Genomic DNA, 20,454 nt, shown 5'->3' with positions numbered 1-20,454 from the left:
GAAATTTCACTTAATTCACCAAACAGCCCCGATCATCTGATGAAAAAAATGTAAAGAATAACATTTCACAGGCCTTTGATTTCAAAATAGCCATTGGGTATGTGGTGCAATAAAACATTTAACCACCATTTTATTTTTCATCTCTGAATTCATCTTTAGTGAACTTGCTTGGTGGTGAATTGCACCAGAGTGGTGACTTTGTGACATTACTCCCTGGATTCTGAAATAATAACATGGAGCATCCTCTGGTGATCTAGAATCTTCCTCAGGAACTTGGAGCTCCCTATAAGCAACTTCACCAGTGCCCTCTTACATTCCCTGGGGGTTTCATGGGGCTGGGGGTGCTGGTGAGGTTGGAGGGAGCATTACCACACCTAGCCTCCAGATGTGGGGGTTCAGGAAGCCCTGGCCATTGCCATAACTTTTCCGAAGACACACAGCCCCTAAATAAAGTAAATACCGAGCTTGAGGACCACAAGGAAGAGCCCTTCCTGGGTTTGGCTCCCCAACACAGCCATAGCTTCTAGGTTCCAGTCCTTGGAGACAGGGAGGCTGCCGGGAACCAGGTCTCCTGTGGCCGCTGAACATGACGCGTCTGGGGAGGATTGATAAAGGATGTGTTTTTTTCCTCCCTCAGATAAGTCTTTCTGGAACACAGAACAAATCTCTGCAGGGATGTCCAAAGGAGCCTTCAAAAAAGTCACTCTGTGAAGGGCTTTCCTGCTTCAGAGCAGGTTGGGGGTGCTGTTTTTCCATCTGAATATGAAGAGCCAACGTGGTGTGCTTAAAAAGAGCTCAGGCTTTGCGGGTGTCCTGGGCTGGGCTCCTGGGTCCAGCATCCCTGGCAATGGGGCCTTGTCACAAAACTTTCTGAATCTTACTTTTTAGCAAAACTAGGATACTAAGTTCACAACATAAGCTCCATGCAGGCATTAAATAAGGCTTTGTATTTTATATATATATATATATATATATATATATATATATATATATATATAATGCTTAGTAAACACTCAAATAAAATTTCTTCCTCTTGTTGCATGACTAATATAAATTGGACCCACAGTTGGGAAACTCTAGAATGCTGGATCCTTTTCTCTCTGCCAATGACCTGACAGGGTGTCTCCGAGAGAGCGAGCGTGGAGAAAGAAATAGTTCTGGTCTCCACTTACAGGGTCCCTCTGTTTCCTTGGGCTTTGGGTCAAGGCTGGGGGAATTCCGCTGGTGTCCCCCTGTCACCAGGAGCCAGCGTCATGGGCTTTGTGCTTATGAGGGGTCTCTGGTAGTGCATGCTTATCTTGGGGTTTGACTTAGTTGCATCTGTGGAAAATGAGCCTTAAAAGGAAGTTAGATAAGTTGAATGGCTATAGTGCCGGCACCTTGGAACAGCCCGAGGGCAGACGGACGCAACTCCAGACATCCTGGACCCAAGAATCTCGTGTTTTCAATGGCTGAGCAGCTGAGCGTAACTAGTGGGTTTCTTACTTCAAAGAGAGATGAGGCATCTCCCACGTGGAGTTTTAGGGCGACCAACTTCTGGGGGTGCCTAGGGGCTCGAGGCCAGTGGAGCAGGGACAGGGGTCCCCAGTTTAGGGAAATTTTCTGGGGTCATAGTTGATGTCCCCTCTCAAGCTTGCTTGCAGCTTTGGGGACGATATAAATACACACCCTGAGGATTCCCAGAGGGAAGGAACTTTCGAGTCAGGCCAGTGGAAGCTGTGAGTCATGGAGATGTGGGTATTCATCTTGATGAAATCCCATCTGTGGTCACAGACTAGTGAAGCTTGAGATATTTTGGTTACAGGAAGTCAGAAGCCATTTCTACAAGATGGATTCGTCAGGAATTAGCACTCATTTCTCTAATTCAACCATTCATTATCATGCACTAAACAAACATACACAAACGAAACTACTAAGATTTAAGCTGTAGCTTCTGGACGCCCATTTTGTGGAAACTCCAGTCAATCATCCCACTGCTGTTTCCACCCGGAATGACAAACAACTTGGTTTGGATGTTTACTGACATAGATCGATTCAACCAGATGTCAGTCGTTGTGAAACAGACTTTCGTCAAGACGGTGGAATTCAGGGGTTTTATCACTTGTCAAATTGTTGTGTTGACTCCTGAGATGACTATACTCTTCTGCGGCGATAGTTTGGAAACTTCCTTAGAGCTGCTAGAGACAGAGTTGCCCAGCCAGCCCTTTACTTCAGATTTCTGGCCTTTAAAAGGGTAGAGAGGACATTTTTTGTGGCTTTAAGCTGCCAGGTATGTGGTGTCATGTTATGGCTGCCGCAGGAAACAAGTACAATGGTCTTTAACCTCTCTTTTACTTTTCTCTTGAGTCTGACCTCTGGTCTCTTGCCTAAGCCCATTGGGCCCATGTTCAAAACTCACCCAGAATCTGACCTCTGCTTCCTGCCTTGATGGTTGTCTGCCTGGTTTGAACTCAGTTCAGATCATATGAGCATGGATTTATTTCAGGGTTCTCTGTTCTGTTCCACTGATCTAGTCTTTTTTGTCAGTACCATTCTGTTTAAATTGCTGTCGTTTTGTGGTATGTTTTGAAATAAAATTCTGTGATGCCTTCAGCTTTTTTTCCCCCAAGATTTTTTTTTTTTTTTTTTGCTATTTGGGATTATTAATCATTTAAAAAGATAGTTACTGTCTCTACTGCTGTTTTACAAATAGGGAATATGAATATAAAGTGATTTTTCCAAGGTTATACAGAACTAGTAAGCAGCAACACTGATTTTACACCCAGGCAAACTGTTTTTAGAATTTACAGTCAATTATTATATTCTCTTGCCTCCCAAATCTTTAAAACAATTCCCTCTCTGGCTCATTCCAATATGTATATCTTTCTTAACCCATTTCTCTCTACAGAAAACAAGCTGTAAAGTCTCACCATTAAAAAATCATCTTGCAAATAGTTGCATCTTCCAGAAACCAGTTGCATCATCAGGCTGAGTTCTGGCTCCTTATTAACAGCACGCTGGGGACATCAGGGACTGGAGGGTACATACAAATGCTTTGAGCAAATGGGAAAGTGAAACTCTGAATATATAGAACAAACAAAATCAGAGGGTAGTTGTTTACGTTATAAGAAGGATTCTTAAATTTAGAGAAGAAACCAGTGTTGAGAGCCTAATATAGCAGCTCTCAAGTGCAATTAGTGCTATTTCACTAAATGGCTGGGATCAGAAAAACCTCAGACTAAAACATTAGCAGTTTGATGCGATCTGGTAAAGATCAATTAGAAGGGATCATAAATTATAGCTAAAATGATTATATAATTGGTGAGAAAAGATTTATTTCCCCCACCCTCTCAAATCATCTTAAATGACATTTCGAACAACACACCTTTGACGTGAGGCTGAGCACATTCATACATGCGGTTGCCATGTGGAACCGTCTGGCTTTGCAACTCACACAGAATTAAAATCAAAGACAATGTAGCTGTCAGCATTTCCCCAGCTCAGAAGATAAAGTCAGTCTGTTTACAGACAGGCAGCCAGACCCAGAACCTCTCATTTACAAACAGCACACGCGCGGTCTAACACGTGTGGCTTGTTAAAAAAAAAAAAAAACAACAAAAAAACAACCCCCAAGACAACAACTGGGTTTTTAATCATAATAAAGATTTCAGGGCTTTGGAAATCACTGTAAGTCTTAGAATTGTGAGCAACCACTTAACAAGACAGTGTTTGTTTTGCTAATGGTAAATTTGACCATAAAGACCACGACTACCTGAGGATAAAGTGTAGACAAAGTGATCTGAAACTGTGTATTGCACAAGAGAATCTTAATATCTTCAAAAGGAGACTGCAAATGCTGGGAGGCTGCGTGCGTTATGGAACTTTTATCGACTTTATGGTTCAATACGCAATTCCAATAGATTTAACTGTAAGGACAAAATTCAATTTCTCCATGATGAGAAAATTCCACACAACAGAAGGTAACTAGATCCGTGTCAATCTGGACCCATTTAGAATGAGAGACAATGCATTCCTGTCACCAGAGGGCACCAGAGCTCAAGCAGCTGGGAAAACCTTATTCCCCCCCCACCCCCCCCCAGGGTCACAGTCCGGACCCAACAGCCCTTGAAAGTTCTTTTCGTGGTCGCTGGACAAACTCTTACCTCTTTATTTCTGAAGACTGAACTGTCTCCTGTGGGGGAATAACTTCCCCAGCTTGTTTGCACGCTCAGCTTGTTACTTAACAACTCTCCCAGCCAAGAACTCAGTAGCAGCTCATTTAGTTCCAACTCCGGATATTTATGGCGCACCTGCGTGGCTGGGGAAGCTGCAGCGAGCAAGGACGGCGGAGCCTCTGTCCTCAGGAACTCGTGGTCTGCCTGGAGACTGGCTGGGCACACTGACAATCCAGCGTGATAGGCAGAGGGCCCGCGGCCCGGCCAGCAGGGGCCTGTCCTGGTCTGTGAGGCCAAGGGACATGCGTGTTCTGGGGCTGGTTGCTTCAAACACTAGAGCATTGTTTGTTAACATGTCTGCAAGCCTGAAACAAGGTGTTGACAGGTCACACTCCGTCCCCAGCCTCCACCGTCTCGGCACCTGCTTTCCTGCGCTCCCCCTCACTGGGGGCTCCAGACATGCTTGGCTCGTGGCCACATCTGTCCAGTCTGGCCCTCTGGCCACATCACCTCCTCCCAGTCTGCATGGCTTCTCCTCCTCGTGCCTACATTTCAAGGTTCACGGGTGCATGCAGGGCCCCAAGCCCGCAGGTTGAAGCCCTTGTCTCCAGTGTGCTGTATTTGGAGATAAAGTCTTTACCTTGGTAAGACTCAAGGAGGTCACCCAATCCGCTGGGGCTGGTCTCCTTAAAAGGAACGGGGGCAACTCCAGAGTGCGCTCTATCCCCTTTCCACGTGCCGGGAAAGTGAGAAGGTGCAAGAATCAACAAATGAGTTTATTTTTGCTGGCACCTTGAGGTAGACGTCCACCTCCAGAACTGCGAGGAAACCAGGTTCTGTTGTGCGAGCCCCCGGGGAGCTCGCCGGAGCAGGCTGTAGAGGCCTGGGTGCTCCAGGACCGTCTCCTCTGCAAGCCTCCCTCAGTTACAGAAAAGAAACTCTCCCAGGGCAGGGCCAGGACCTGGAATAGTTTTTTTTTTTTTTTTTAGTAATGGGAATGGGGAGGGACTGTTCAAGTCACTCGAGGAGGCCTCTCTCTCCAGCTGGGTTGGCAAGGTTCTAGCAGGTTCTGTGGCTTGGTTCTGTGGAGCATCTGGGTGCCCACAGTAAGATGCAGACAGCTGGAACCTGAGGTGGAGAGAAAGTCCAAATCCAGTGCAGGGTCTCTGCTGGACATTGGGGGCTGCCCCGAGTCGGCCTTGGAAGGCAAGAGCCGTCCTGCTCTCAGGAGCTGGCCAGGCCCCAGATGTGTACCTCTCTGCTGACCAAGGTCCACAGACCAGCCCAAGGAAGGGCTGTTTCTGTTCAAATTGTGATAAAAGCTAATGACGATGCCTTTGCACCAAAGACTCCCAAATCGTCTCGCGGGGAACCGAGTCAATCCATGCAATGAACCAACTCAGCAGGAAAAAAAATCTGCAAACCAGTCAGTGGTTGTTTTCACAAAGACATTCCCCTCAGCACGTGTCAGTGACTTCACTTCAAAGCCAGACACTTTTTGGGCCTCCCCGGTGGCGCAGCGGTTGAGCGCTGGGTTGCGAAGCTGCCCGCAGCCTCTGCAGCGCCGGTTCGATCCCCGGCTGCTCCCCGGCCACCGGAGGAGGGTCCCGCATGGCGCACAGACCTCTCCTGCCACCCGCTGCTCCCCTCAGCAGTGTCCTTCGGTCCTTCTGCCTGCTCTGCTCCCCGCTCTGGCTCTGGTGAATTCTCTCACCCTCCCGTGCTTCTGACTGTACCCAAATAAACAAAAATAAACAAACAAACAAACAAATAAATAAATAAAACATGCCTCTATTTAAAAAAAAAAAATTAAAAATTCAAAGCCAGACACTTTTTACAGGATAAGCTGGGCTGCATTATCCTTTTCCTTGACTCCTTTTTCTAGGTGTGTTTCATGCAGGGCTGCCTAGATCTCTAAAGATACCGTGGCGCCTCATCCCTCACCTCTGTCTTGGTTGGAGGCTGAGCGCTGACCACTAGGCTCTCATCGCTTCAAAGTCCTTGTTTCCTTATTGGGGACAGCTAGTAATTTCACACACCCTGCCTGCGTTTTTTCTAAAATAAGTCTTGCTTCTGTTACCTCTTTCCAGCATATATTTTTCTATCCCTGAATAACTTTATGGGGAAGCCTAGTTCCCCTACCCCATTTGTGGAAAGGGATAGCTTTGCTGGAAGCGTGTCAGCTCCCTTGTCCCACAGAGACAGGTCAGCTCTCGAACATGGGAGATATTATGTCTAGGGAAATTGCTACTGTTACAGGAATTATTTTTGTTATTGTTGTTTTCAAATATCAATTTTGTTCCTGTATGGGTGAGTGAGGGTGTCTCTGTCTGTCTCTGTCTGTCTGTCTCCTTCTCCCCTGAATAACAGGATGAACCTAGCCCGGGATGAGTTTATTTCTGCACACATCTCTCCCCTGCAGCAGGTTGCCGTGGCCACAGCTGCTACGAGCCATCACGGGACAGCTCCGAGCGCGGGCCGCTGGATCAGTATCCCATACACAGCCCTCTGGAACACCACCACCTCCCCACACCCCAGGTGGGTATTTTTATTACCTTCATTTTATGGATAAGAACATGAGCTGAGACCTTGGGGACAGGCCCGATGGACACAAGTAAATCAAAAGTGACACTTGGGTGCAAAGTTTCATCATCAGTTTAAATCCCAAATCCACGTGGCTAATGAACTTCTTGCTGCTGTGATGAGAACGTCCTGTGTGTGTGTGTGTGTGTGTGAGAGAGAGAGAGGGAGAGAGGGAGAGGAGGTAGACCGGCTTGCTGGTGAAGACTCGGGGAGCAGGGAATTACTAAAGGGTGCAATTAAGGGGTTTGGAAGCAAGTGAAGCAGAGAAGCACCACAGCTAAGAAAACAAGGCAAAGAATTGTCTGTATTTAATAGCAAAACTATAATGTCAGGTGAGCGAAATCTTGTTATTTCAAGAATATGCCTTTCCACCCTTGTGCCCATGGAGATGCCAGGGGCTTGGGATTTGGCACCACTAAGAATTTTCCTGCACAGCGCTCTGACTTTCTCCCTTGTCACGTCTTCTTTGTGGGTGGGAGGCCTGCAGTTGAAGGCGGCTGTGACCGCCTCACCTTGGACCTGGACCAAACTGGGCCACCGTGTCCCCGCCGCAGGTCCTCCCGGAACCGGCCTGCCCTGGGGCTGTGATGCGTTTTTGGGTTAAAATCTGGACTCTCGGTTCTGTTCGACTGCAGTGATGTTTCTTACGCTGGAAGCACAGTGTTGGGTATTGCTGCTTTGTAAACAGTTTTAAATTGAGAAGGATGAGTCCTCTGATGAGTCCTCCGGATTTGCCCATACTGCTTTGGTGATTCCGGGCCCCCTGTATTTCCATATGAATTTTAGGATCCGTTATTCAGTTCTGCAACAAAAGGGCAGCTGCAATATTGATAAGGATCATGTTGTGTCTGTTGGGGTGAGGGAGCAGGTGAGGGAGCAGGGACGTGTTAACAGTCTTGTCTCTTAACCCAGGAGCTCAGGAAGTTTTGCCATTTATTCGAGTCTTTAATTTCTTTCAATGATACTTTGCAGTTGGCAGGCTGCACGTATTACATTTCTTTTGTTAAATTCAGTCCTTGATAGTTTATTACTTTTGATGCTCTTGTAAACTGATTTGCTTTCTTTACCCTCAGGTTGCCCATTGTTAGTAGATACAAGTACAATTGATTTTGCATATTGATATTGTATCCTGCAAATTTGCAGAACTCATTTGTTAATTCTAATAGTTAGGGTTTTTTTTTTGCTGGATAATTTAGGATTTACTCTATGCAAGATTACATCTGATGCAAATATAGTTTTACCTTCCTTTCCAGCTGTATGCCTTTTATTTCCTGGCCCGATTGCCCCACCTAGAATCCGCAGCGTTCAGAAGAGTGTTCAGAGAAGTGACAAGAACAGTTTGCTGTCTCCTTCCCAAGCTGGAGGGCAGGCTTCCAGCTTCTCCCCACTGAGTGTGTTCACTGTGGGAGTTTCATAGAAGCCTTTTATTAGCTTCTCTTAGAAGTTCCCTTCTATTCCTAGTTGGGTGAGTATTTTTACCATGAAAGGATGCTAGAATTAAACATATGAAGACCTGCGTCCTGTCTATCTTTTCCCCATACAACGTGGAGAAATTTCACTCTTCTTAGAGCCAAGAGAGGGAACAACAGCCGGTACCACGTTGTTGGGGCTGCGGTGTAGTCTTGGGGTGTTGCAGCCCTCACGAGAGATTGCAGCTCATTTTCCTGATGTAGCAATGGGCTGGGGGTGGTGAGTCTGGGGACAGCTGCTCACGCATGTCACCAGGGACCTGCAGCACCTCCCGCTTCCCACTCAGCCATCCCTACAAGGCTGCTCCACCTCCCGGCCACACCTGTGCTCCAAGCAGGACGTGGAGCAAGCAGGTGAAGGGCAGCAGGGTTGGGCTAGGTGAGTCTGCAGTTTTTTTTAAACAATGATGAAAATGTTGTATTCCCAAGAGTTTCCATGCAGCAGGTTTCTTGCTTCTACCTCATTATCGAAATGAGTCACAAGGCATCTCCTGTTGCAGGGGAGCCTGGAGAAAAATTTATTGGGCTTAGAATGCATCATTAAGCAAAACAGAGAAAACTTCCGTCCTCTTAGAGGCTCACTTTGCGGGGGGCAGGGTGGAGGCCGAAACTGCGACGTGCTCAGCATATGTCCACGCGAACGTGAAGCAGATAACAGAAAACATAAATAATTCAATCACAAAGTAGATGGAAGGTGTCCAGAGCAGTGAAAAACAAAACAGCCAAGGTGTGGGGGTGCATGTGGGTGAGGGGTGTACACTCAGCTTGGGGGAGGGGGCTTCTTGGGTCTCCCATCCAATTCCCCTTTATAAATCTTTTGCAGTGAAATTTATTTTTGTTTTAAATTGCATCTGACTTCTTTTTATTTATTATTATTATTATTTTAATTTTGTATGTTTTTTACATCATTTTTCATTTTTGCGGGGTAGAGATTACACTGGTTTTAATTTCACTGCAAAATAAATGTAAACCAGTGTAATCTCCACCCTGTGTATCTCTAGGTGACGGTGTGTGTGAAGCACCACCCAGAGGCTCCCTGGAAGTTTCACTGTTAAGTTCCTGGGAACTGTTACTAACAAGACACAGCTTGGCCTCGGTTGCTGGGACTCCGGGTGAAAACGGGATCCTGCACAGGTGTATCTGGTTTGTGCACTTGCGCTGACTCAGCTGGAAGGCCGTCTAGACAACTCAGGGGCAAGAATAACCTTGCCCTCAGTCCGGCGACTGAGCTAGAGAAGCAGAAGAAGAGCAGCTGAAAAATAAAACGGAACACGTTTCTCTCCAGCCGTGGTCGGCGTGCAAAAATCTCCCAGTGAAAACCACGGTCATCCATGAGAAGTATTGTTTTTGTTTTCATTTTGCATGTGTGGTGTCTTGACATAAAATATTTACTGAATGGCTTTTGAGAAATATTTTGGTTGGCAATTATTTAAAAAAAAAAGAATTAAACTGGCGTGGACATACAAATGTTTGGGCTGATTCCTTCACCAGACTGTCAGCTCCGCGAGGCCAGGATGTGTGTGGTGATGTTCAGTACTTATTTGCCTAATTAAAGGATAAGAAAAAGAAAGAAGGAAGAAGCAAAGTAAAGAGAAAGAAGGAAGGACAAGAGGGAATTCCCGCTACTCAGCGACTTGGCTGGAGGAGCCTCTGACAGGAGAGAACAGCTTCTGTGAAGGAGCCTCCACCTGCTCGGAGCACGCGCATTCCCAAGCAGCAGCAGACTCGTGTTCTTGTTCCAGAGTAGATGACGGGCAGAGGAGGCGGGAGAATGTTCTGTGTTTATGTTGAGGCCTCGAGCACCATAAAACCTACATGAGTCTGTCTGTGACGACCCTTCCCTCATTTTGGGCACGCTCTTGGGTTGATCTGGCAGTGTGCTTGGAACACGAGCACCGCCATACCACGGTGCCGATGCACACGCGTGATGGTGCACATGCATGATGGTGCACATGCATGATGGTGCACATGCACATTGGTGCACACGCACCTGCTAGTTCACCACCCGGTTCCCTAAAGTCCACGGGGGCCTGGTGTGTGGTCTGGGGAGGGTGTAGCCCCCGTGGGGCTGCTCAGCCTAGAAATATCTGAGCTTGTCCAGGAGGAAAGGCCACGGGTTCAGCTATTCCAGTGGGGAGCACAGAGGTCTGAGCTCCCTCTTCAACTGGACAGAGGTGGGTTGCTTAGAACTCTGTGGTAATGTCTGCTTGGCATTGTAAGATGGCTCCCGCCACGACCACTAGACCCTCGGAGGAGGAGGAGCGTCTTCAGCAAATCCAGTGTGAATAATGGCAGCAAGAGAAGAAATTCCTGGTTAGAGCCCACTCAGATATTTTTGGGATCTAGGTCAGTTCTAAAGGAAGTGATAGAAACTTCCTGTTGAATCTTCGTTTATAGCATGTGTCTGGAAATCTCTAAATGCAATTTCTTGGTATAAAATAAACTGCACAAATCTGGGATGTGTCAGTCTGCTTTATGTTTATTGAAGCCATTCTATTTGAAGCTGAAATGTTGTAAAATTATACAGTGGAGTGAACAGCTACAATTAGTTTAACAGACAGGACCATCTTACTCAATTGAAAAGCTGTCAAGATCTCAACAATCAGATACAAAAAAGATCAGGAATCCCATAAAATCCTGTCTCCTAGGAAGGATAACATTTCTCTTTGGTTGCTCCACATCCCTCGGAATATTCTACCAGTTCTTTTTTTTTTTTTCTGTAGTTAAAAAAAAAAAAAAAGCACCACCTAAAAAGAAACAGGCACAAATATTGTTTTAGAAGACTGGAACTGATTGGCACATGTTGGAAGATTTGATAACCCTAATAAACCCTTGAAATAAAAAAAAAGTTTGGGTGAAACTGTGTAGGGTAAGGAAAAATGTCAGGCTTTTCTGCCCTCCCGCCATCAGGATAGATGGTGGATCCTCGCGGTCCTGAATGCATGCCTGATGGCGGGCACCTGGAGCAGGGTGAGGGCCTAGGTAGATGGGATTCACCTGGGCTGAGACTGGGCTTTTAAGGACGGCGTCACGGGGACGCCAGCAGAAGCCGAGAATGAACGGAAGCCGAGAGAGAAGCAGAGAAGGCCGGAGAGCCCAGATAGAGTGGGGATTTGCTGGGGGCTGGGAGGCCTGCCAGCACCCCTGCCTGCACTGTGTACCTGGTAAATCTAAATAAAAGACCTGCAAAAGCCACTGAGGGCTTTGACTCTTCCTTGACCCGGTGTAGGGTAAGGTAAAAGGTATCAGGCTTTTCTGCCCTTCCGCCATCAGGATGGATGATGGATCCTTGTCCTGAATGCATGCCTGATGGCGGCACCTGGAATAGGGTGTGGGCGTAGGTAGATGGGATTCACCTGGGCGGCGTCATGGGGACGCCAGCAGCAGCAGAAGCTGAGAAAGCAGCAGCAGAAGCTGAAGAGAAGCCGAGATCACCAGAGAGCCCAGAGAGAGTGAGGATTTGCTGCCAGCCTCCCGGCCCCCCAGCACCCCTGCCTGCCATATGCCTGGTGAACCCCAATAAAAGACCTGCAAAAAAACCACTGAGGACTCTGAGTCCTCCTTTACCCGGTCTGCTGGATCAGAAGACCTGCCTTGTGCCCTGTCCGGCCCTTACACCCAGTTTGCTGGGTCAGAAAACCTGCCCTATGCCCTGTCCTGTCCCTACAAACTGCCAGACTCTCATGTCTTCAGGGCGGTAGACATGGAACCCGTCTACACTCACCTAGCTAGAGAACAGGTCCGGTAGCTGGGTAAGGCAGCTTCTCCACGACGAACACGACTGGCGTGATGAAGCAGACACTTGGGCTGCCTGTGCCCCCGCGGGGGGCGCTGACTTGGAGGTGGTGTCTTCCTGGCTGTGCTTCACAGGCTCTGTGAGGGGAACTCCATTTCCCAGTCAGGGACCATCGTGATTTTGTTCAGCCATTTTAAATTCCACTTTCTTGCCAGAGGTTGGCTTAAGGATGGGCTGTTGACCGAGTCAGTCACCAGGGAAAGCCTCCTGGGAGGTGTCCTGGAAGCGGGGTCCTATTTTTGGAGTGGTGGAGGAAAAAAGACCCCATCAACATGAAACTCCAAACCAGCAGAAGTCCAGTAGAAACCCGAGGCAAGCCGTAAACACAAACACAGGTGTCATCTCAGTTTTTCTCAAAACCATATTGAAAAGTAAAAAAAGCATTCATTTCAATCATGTATCTTATTAACTCAATTATTTCAACACGTAATCAAGATAAACATTATTGATGAGCTTTTTATATCTCCCACCCTGCCTCTGAGTCCCGTGGGCAGCGCCGCTCTGTGCTCCTCGGGCCTCCCCCAGGCTCTGCATTTCTTTTCTGCCACGTCCCACACATTCATTACGTGTTTGGCCGCTGTAACCCTCGCAGGCTTCCCTCCGAATCACCAGATGTGTGTAAGTACACATCACATGTGTTTCTATGCCGCAGGAATCATGTACATGTAAACACATACTTCGCCTTTAGCTCTGCTGCTGGCCTGGCGCTCGGCGAGGGCCGCCTGTGTGTGAAACCCACCCGTGGCCTCCCGCTGCGCTGCTGCGTTGACTGAACAGTCACCCCCTGGCACCTGGGCACTTTCCCGCGGTTCTGTTCTAAGTTTCACTGCTTTGAGCGCCTTCATCTTTTATTTTGACGGGTGTATCTATTTTCTCTATCTCTAGGCTTCTAGTCTGCTCTTTCAGGACGGCAGACAGCGAGAGACCGCCCTCCTGAGGTGGGCCCGGATCCCCCACCTGCTGGCTTCCAAGTTTTTGTGAGAGGTCAGTGCCAGTTTCCACGCTGTCAGTGCCAGTTTCCACCCTGTCAGTGCCAGTTTCCACCCTGTCGGTGCCAGCCACCCGCCGCCCAGAGCAGCGGGCAGGAGGGATGGTGGCGGGGAGCTTGCACGAGGTTAGGCCAACGGCTTCTGCCATAAGGGTTTGTGCACGAGGGAAAAGCCCCTGCGTGTGGAAGCCTGTGGTGAGGGTGCAGGCGCGAGATGGAAACACGCACGAATGTGTTGCTGGGCATCCAGGGAGGCGGGATGATCCCCTCCCCACCCCGGGCAGCCGGTGCCGAGGGGTCCGGGGAGCGGTTAGAGGCCGACACCCAGACCGCGGTGACTGCAGCCCGGGCGCCGAAGGCCAGGGCGGCCCCGCTGGTGCCTCTCCTTCTCCTGTTGGCAGGGGAGGCTGTGGGCATCGCTGCGGCCGCGCGTGCCAGGACAGGGCCGGGATGAAGGGCGGGCTGGAGGGGCCGCGTCCCTGGGCGGGGAGGCCCGGGGGCCGCTCTGGAATATTATACACCACTGGCGCCTTCCCTCGAGCTGTGGGTTGAAGAGGTGCGTCCAGGCTGCAGCCTGCGCGATGCCACCGGGCCCTGGACAGGCTGCGATGCACGGCCGCGCGGAACAGGCCCCGGCGCCGTCCCCCTCGGCTTCTCAGGGTGCACACGGGCCCATGGCCGGGTCCTGCCACGGCCGAATCATCCCCCAGACCCATGTGTTGAAGCCCTAACCCATCTCAGAAGGCGATGTATTGGGGGATCTTTAAAGAGGTCAGTAAACAGCAGAGGCAGCTCATGTGGGTCCTTGTCCCCCGTGTCCTTCTCGGAGAGGACGCGACAGAGCGAGCAGGTGAGGACGCAGCGGGGGGCAGCGGGGCAGACACCTGATGGAGGGTAGGTAAAAGGTATCAGGCTTTCTGCCCTCCCGCCATCAGGATGGAGGACGCAACCCTGCGGTCCTGAGTGCAGGCCTGACGGCGGGCGCCTGGAGTGGGGTGTGGGCCTGCGTAGGTGGGTGCACCTGAGCTAAGAGACTGGTTTATAAGGGGGGCGCCGCAGGGTGCGGGGTGGTGCTGCGGTGCGAGGGTGGAGGAGTGGAGTGTACCGAGGGGTGCAGCGACGACAAACCACGGCGAAGAGCATGTGGCTGCTAGAACCGTTCATAAGCCTGCCCGGAATGGGTTGGCTGCCTTACACCTGAGAAGGGGCCGGAGCACCTGCGGAGCACCTGCCGGGAGTGGAGGCCCCAGGGTAGGGCCAGGGGCTGCCTGGGAGGGGCAGGGAAGGGACAGGCCCCCCAGGCCAGGCTGCCCAGGGTGTGGCCGGGGGTGTGTGCTCCCCTATGGCAGCCTGAGCCCACAGGCCTGGAGGTCAGCTCGCGTGAGCACGTGTGACCGTGCGTGTGTGAGTGCTGTGATGTGCGTTGAGAGAATGTTGCGTGCGGCGGTTGTGATGGAGACCTTTGTGATGCCTGCAGCTGGTGTGCTGTGCATGTGGGTGGTGCTGTGCGCGTGACTGTTACGGCGTGTGTGTGGTGGTGTTACTCGTGATGTGGCATGTGCTGTGTGCTGTGCATGTGTGACTGTCACGATGTGTTTCTGTGAATGTTTTGCTGGTGACGTTGTGGTGTGTGTGCTGTGCTGTGTGTGTGCGGCTGCTGTGCTGTGTGACTGTGTGTGTGTGACTGTGCTGTGTGGCTGCGGGGTGTGCGTGTGCTGGGGGTGCAGGGGATGTGCCGGGACGTGCCCCCGCTTGCACGGGCAGCGCCCAGGCCTGCTCGGCCCCGCTGGACCCCCCAGGCGCGCCGTGGCGGGGTGGGGAGAAGGAGCAGCAGCGCTGCGGGCCGCAGTGCGCGGGGAGGAGCCCGCAGCCAGAGCGTTCACGGCCTGGAGAGCGGCCGGGATCCCGGGGGGGCGGCGGGGGGCGGCGGGGGCGGCGGGGGGGGGCGGGGGGCGGCAGCCTCGCTGGCCTGAGCGGACTCCGCTCCGACATCCTCGCGCCCCGCGCGCCCCGGTCTCGGCGGCCTCGGGGCTCCCGCGCGCCCTTGGCGGCGCCCCCGGGCGGTGCACGCGGCCTGCGCCTCGCCCTGGGCCGGGGAGAAGCCCCGGGGGGCGCCTCGGCTCCGCGGAGGTCGGGTGGACCCCGAGACCCTGGGGGAAAGTGCGAGGGCCCCGGCCTGGCACCTGAGGCGGCCCCTGGCCCTGCATGGACTCGGCTGCAAGCTCCTGGGCATCTCGTGAGCCTCCGTGCCCCCAAAACACGGGTCCCCAGGACTGGCAGGTCGGGGCGCGCAGGGCCCCAGGCCTCGGGGCGGCCGCCCTCGCCCTCCCTCCCCCACGCCCGTCCCGCCTCTCCCCGACACGGTTTTATAAATAATCCAAAGTTTCTCCCCGAGCTCTCCCCCCAGCGCCGGACTGGAGGGTGTCGAGGGCCTGGGCCCGTGCGGGGCCAACAGGTGGGAGTGGCTGGGGGAGCCCCGAAACCTGCCCTCACCAGGGCCCCGCCGGGGCGCTCGGGCCGGACTGGCTCCCCCTGCCGGGGTGAGGGCCGAGGGGGCTCCCCCGCCCGCGCCGGGCGCCCCAGGGCTGTGACCTCCAGCGACCTTGGCTGGACGGCGCCGGGGTCGCTGCGCTGCGCCCGCAGGCGGGGGGGTGGGGGGGGGTGGGGGGGCTGCTGGGGAGGCCGCGGCGCCTCCAACACGCCTGGAAGCAGCCCCGACACCCCCAGCCCGTCTTTAGAAGCACGGGGCTGGCGTCGCCCCGCCCCGGGGCACCGGGGAGCTCCCCTTGTGCGGACGCGGGTCCCGCCGTCGGGGAGCGGGGAGCGGGGGGCCCGGGGCGGGGGCGGCTGCGCACGTCCCTCTGCTCAAGGCGGCCTGCGGGCCCGGGGCCACGGTGCTGACCCGGCGCCCCCTCTGCCCCGTCTCCCGGAGCCCCCTCCTCTGGGCCCGCGGCCCCTGCAGGCTGCACCTCCCCCCCCGCCGGTTGCTGGAGTCAGAGCCCAGAAACACTGGACCCCCCAACCCTCTGGCCCCGCCGCGGCCCCCCCACCAGCCAGACCCGCGCGCGGCCCCTCCCCCCCCCCCCGGGCCCTCGGGACGCGCCGCCGCAGCCCCCGGCCCAGAGCCTGGGGGAGCGTCTCAGGCCCCCCCGGGCCCCCCAAGTCTGCCCACCCACGGGCTGGGGGGTATCCGGGAGGGTGAACCTCACACCGGGAGGCCGAGTCCGTCCATCACCCGGTGACGGGACACGTCACCCCGGAGTTCAGGGTTCGGTTTTAAAACGACCATTTCCCTGGGCCTGGGTTCTGCTGCTAGCGGGGCGCAGTGGGGCGCAGGGGGGCGCAGGGGGGCTGGCCGCGGGCGCACCTGGGGGCCTCGGCGACTGAGAGGACCCAGCGACACCCGGTGCGGCCGCCCCCCCGCAGCCCCCCGGCCGCGCGGGCAGCGGCGCCTGGCGCCCTCTCGCGGCGCGGCGCGGCACAGCACCCCGCCCGGGCCTGCGCCTCCGCAGCGCCGGGTCCTCGCGGGGAGCCCCGGACGCCCCGCGGCAACCCCGGGGGAGGCGGCGCCGGCCGGGGGGACCCGGGAAGGCGCTCGCGGAGGCGGGGCGCGGGCCGGGCGGGTGAAGCGGCTTCGTCTGGAACTCCTGGCCCGTGGCTTTGGGGGGCGGCGGCTCGGAGGACGCCTGGCGGCGGGGGGCGGGGGGGCGGGGAGACGCCGCGCGGGCGAGGGGCGGCGGGGAGCCCCGAGAAGGAGGCGCAGAGCCCGCCGGCCGCGGGCCCCGGCTCTGGGGTCCCTCGGCGAGGAGCGGGGCCCGCGGCGCAGACCCGGAGCCCGGGCGGGGCGCGCTGGCCGGGCGGGGGGTGGGGGGACGGGCTCGCGGCGCCGTGTCCCCCGCGGGTGCCTCCGCAGGGCGAGTTCTGGAAAGTGATCAGCTTGATTTCATTTTTATAAAAATCATTTTATTTTACATAATTCCTACGTCATTTTTCATTTTTGCACAATGTGTGCCTTTCCATCCTGGGTGATCCATCAAAAAATGGGCAGAGGAGCTAAAAAGAAACTTCTCCGAAGAGCAAGCGCAGGCGCCGCAGGCCACGAGCGCGGGTCAGCATCGCGGGCGTCAGGGAAACGCAGAGCAAAACCCCCCAGACGCCCCCCCCCTCCGCCAGGAGAACCGCCTGATACGAAGACCAGCAGCAGCCTCTCCTGCCCTGCTGGGGGGAGAGCGCACTGGTCCAGCACCATGGAGAGCTGTGTGGAGATTTCTGGACCTACTAAACATAGAGCTTCCATAGGATCCAGCAATTCCACTCCTGGGTATTTACCCAAAGGACACAGAAACATCAATTCCAAAGAACACCTGCACCCCTATGTTTATACAGCACTGTTTACAATAGCTAAGCTTTGGAAACAGCCCAAATGCCCAAAAATAGATGACTGGATCAAGAAGATGTGGTACATACACACCATGGAATATTACTCAGCATTCAAAAAGGATAAACACATGCAATTTGCAGCAACATGGATGGCGCTGGAAGGGATCATGCTCAGCGAAATAAGCCAGAAAGAAAAAGAAAAATCCCGGAGGGTCTCACTCATAGCAGGAATCTAGAAAACTTAAATAAGGGACCAGGAAAAAGAATAACTAAAAGAAAGAAAATATCAAAACCAACAAACAACTATGAACCAGAGACACTCTATGGGGGGCGGGGGGCGGGGAGGGGAGGGACTGGGGTCAAAATAAGGGGGCTGCAATTGTATGGAGAATATAAAAATAAAATAAAAAAAAAGTCAAAAAATAAAACAGAGAGAAAAAAAAAAAAAGACCAGCAACACCAGATGCTGGCGAGGGCGGGAGAGACGCGCTGCGGGGGGCTGCGCTGCGGTCCCAGGGGGCGCGGGCCCGGAGCCGGGGGCGCGTGCACGCGTGTCTCTTCAGACGCTGCCTCCTCAACCTTATTGATTCCTTTTTTTTGCTGCAGAAACAGCGGCTCACGACCTGGCCGTGGCTCCAGGGCCCGCCGCACAGCTGCGCGCTGCACACGCTGCGGCCACCCCCGAGCCCAGTGTTCCCCCCGCCCTCCTGGGGCTGCCCCCCTTTACCTGCTGCTACCTGCCCCCCACCCTCTCTGCCCCCCACAACCTCCCTGCTGTGTTCAGAACCCGAGGACTTGTTTGGGGTTTGGTTTTGGTTTGTTTCTGTGCTCCTTTGCCACACACGTGAATCACCTCGCCTGGCATCACCGCGCCCCAGGGCCATCCTTGGGGTCACGCAGGGCGAGATTTCATCTTTTTTTTTTTATACCTGAGCAGTTTCCGCTGTGCCAGTGAGAGTGGCTTTTAGTTATTTGTTTTCAAGCTTTGACCTTCTGTGTTTCCCCATCAAGAAGGGCTGGCTGGCCTTTTCCTTTTGCTTCGCAAGCCCCAGAGGGACCGTCGGGGAGACTGCAGCCTCCTTTGTCCCCCGCGACCGACCCCCCCAAAGTGGGTGCCTTCACTGTCTCCACGGGAGGCTGACGGAGCCGGGCCATGCACCCCACGCAAAATAACATCTAAACCTAAGGCCGAGCGAGGAGCGGCGCTGTGGTTTAGGATCGGAGCAGGTGAGCGGCCCTCCTCTGGGGCCCAGAAACTTCAGTGTCACCTGCGGCGGGAGATCCCCCTTGGGGCCGCCAACTCCAGGAGCCTCCTCGGTGAAGTGGGTGTGTATTTAAGAAGCGGCCTGGGGGGCCTCCCTGGTGGCTCAAGAGGTTAAGCACCGCACTGTGAAGCCATCCGCAGCCTCTGCAGCACAAGTTCCATCCCCGGCCGGCCAGGGAGCTACCCACATGGCGCTGCAGACCTCTCCTGTCTCCCGGCTGCTCCCCTCAGCAGTGTGTTTCTGTCGTCTGCCTGTTCTGCTCCCCGTTCTGTCTCTGGTGAATCCTCCTACCCCCCCACACCTCTGGCCTGTATCCCAGTTCTTGCATGCATAAATAAATCTTTTTTTTTTTATATATATAAAGAGGCAGCCTGGGCCTCTGGGAAAGCCAGTTCACCCATAGTTAGCGGCAGGTGCTGCCGACGACAGGGACATGGGATGTGGGCTCCGGCCGGGGGGCCTCTCTGTGGGTCTCTGGGAGCACCCCTGTCCCCCGTCCAGGCCTTGACTCCCTCCCCGTTGGTCTTCTCCCTCCTCCAGCCAGGCCCCCAGGCGCTCTGGGGGAGACCTCCTTGCACCCTGCAGCTTCCCTCCTGGGCTGCCTCCTGAGGACGGGTGGGGGGCACACTTCCAGCACCCCCCTTCTGCCACCGTCCTCGGCCTCCCCCGCTGCCCGGGTGCTCACTTTGTCTTCCACCAGCTTGCTCATTCACCCCCCAGCCCCAGCCCCACATCGGGGTGCTCATTCCTGAAGGATTCTCTGGACCAGTCTCAAGACACCCACTCTCCCCTGCAAAGGATTTTGAGCTGAGAGCGAAGAAATCTCTTGAGGCTGAGTAGCTTCCGTCCTAAGTCCTTCACCCTCCCCTAGAAGACACCCTCAGGTCCTAAGCGCCTGCCCTTGTCTTCACTGGAGAAATAACCCTTGCTCCCCTTTCATAACCTGGGAGGACATAGCCTGGGGGCGCACCCAGGAGCAGGTGTGTGAGCAGCTCGGCTTCTGCTGAGCAGCTCCTCTGGCTCTGCGTGAGGACGAGGGCGCCCCCTCCTGGCCGGCCGCGTGAAGTTTCCCCTCCAACTCCTTGACTCGCCACGTCCCTAAATGCAGTTTCAACACCCCAAGTCCACTCTTATTCTGTAGAATTTACAAGCATGTCAGTTCCCCACGCGGGCCTCCCAGGTGGCGCAAGGGGTTAAGCCGCAACTTACCAAGCTGTCGGCAGCCACGGCAGGACGAGCTGGATGCCTGGCCAGGGAGCTACCCACATGGCGCAGCAGACCGCGTCTGCTGCTGCTCCCCTCAGCAGTGTGTTTCAGTCCGTCTGCCTGTTCTGTTCCCCGCTCTGTCTCTGGTGAATCCTCTCACCCCCCATACCTCTAGCCTGTACCCCAGTTCTTGTGTGCATAATAAAAAATAAACCTTTAAAAAAATTCCCCATGCATATGTTATTCAGATGTGGTTATTTCTCCAACTAAGCTGTCGCTGTTAACTTGTTTGTCCAGCCTTAGAAAGACCCAGAGGGAGGGGGGTGTCCCCTGCGCCCTGACTGCTCTCTGTGAGCTGACCGCTAAGCTGCCCCCCGTGGCCTCAGCCTCCTTATCTGTGAAGTGGGAGCCATTTATGATCTCACAGGGTGCATTACCAGAGGCCGTTCACATGCAGCCAGCAGGAAATAAAAGCTCCATCACGGCCCCGGAGGGCCTACAGCCTGCATGTGTGAGGCCTTTGTGGGTGCTGAGGCCCAGGTGGGACTGTTTACCTGGTGGTTCTCCACCTTGCCACAGACGAGCATTGCCTGGGGTGCTTTGGAGCAGAAGC

This window comes from Talpa occidentalis, unplaced genomic scaffold (assembly GCF_014898055.3).
Source record: "Talpa occidentalis isolate TD23 unplaced genomic scaffold, MPIMG_talOcc4v2.1 talOcc4.8, whole genome shotgun sequence".
NCBI lineage: Eukaryota > Metazoa > Chordata > Mammalia > Eulipotyphla > Talpidae > Talpa > Talpa occidentalis.
The sequence above is the reverse complement of the archived record's forward strand: the minus strand, read 5'-3'. Positions refer to the sequence as shown.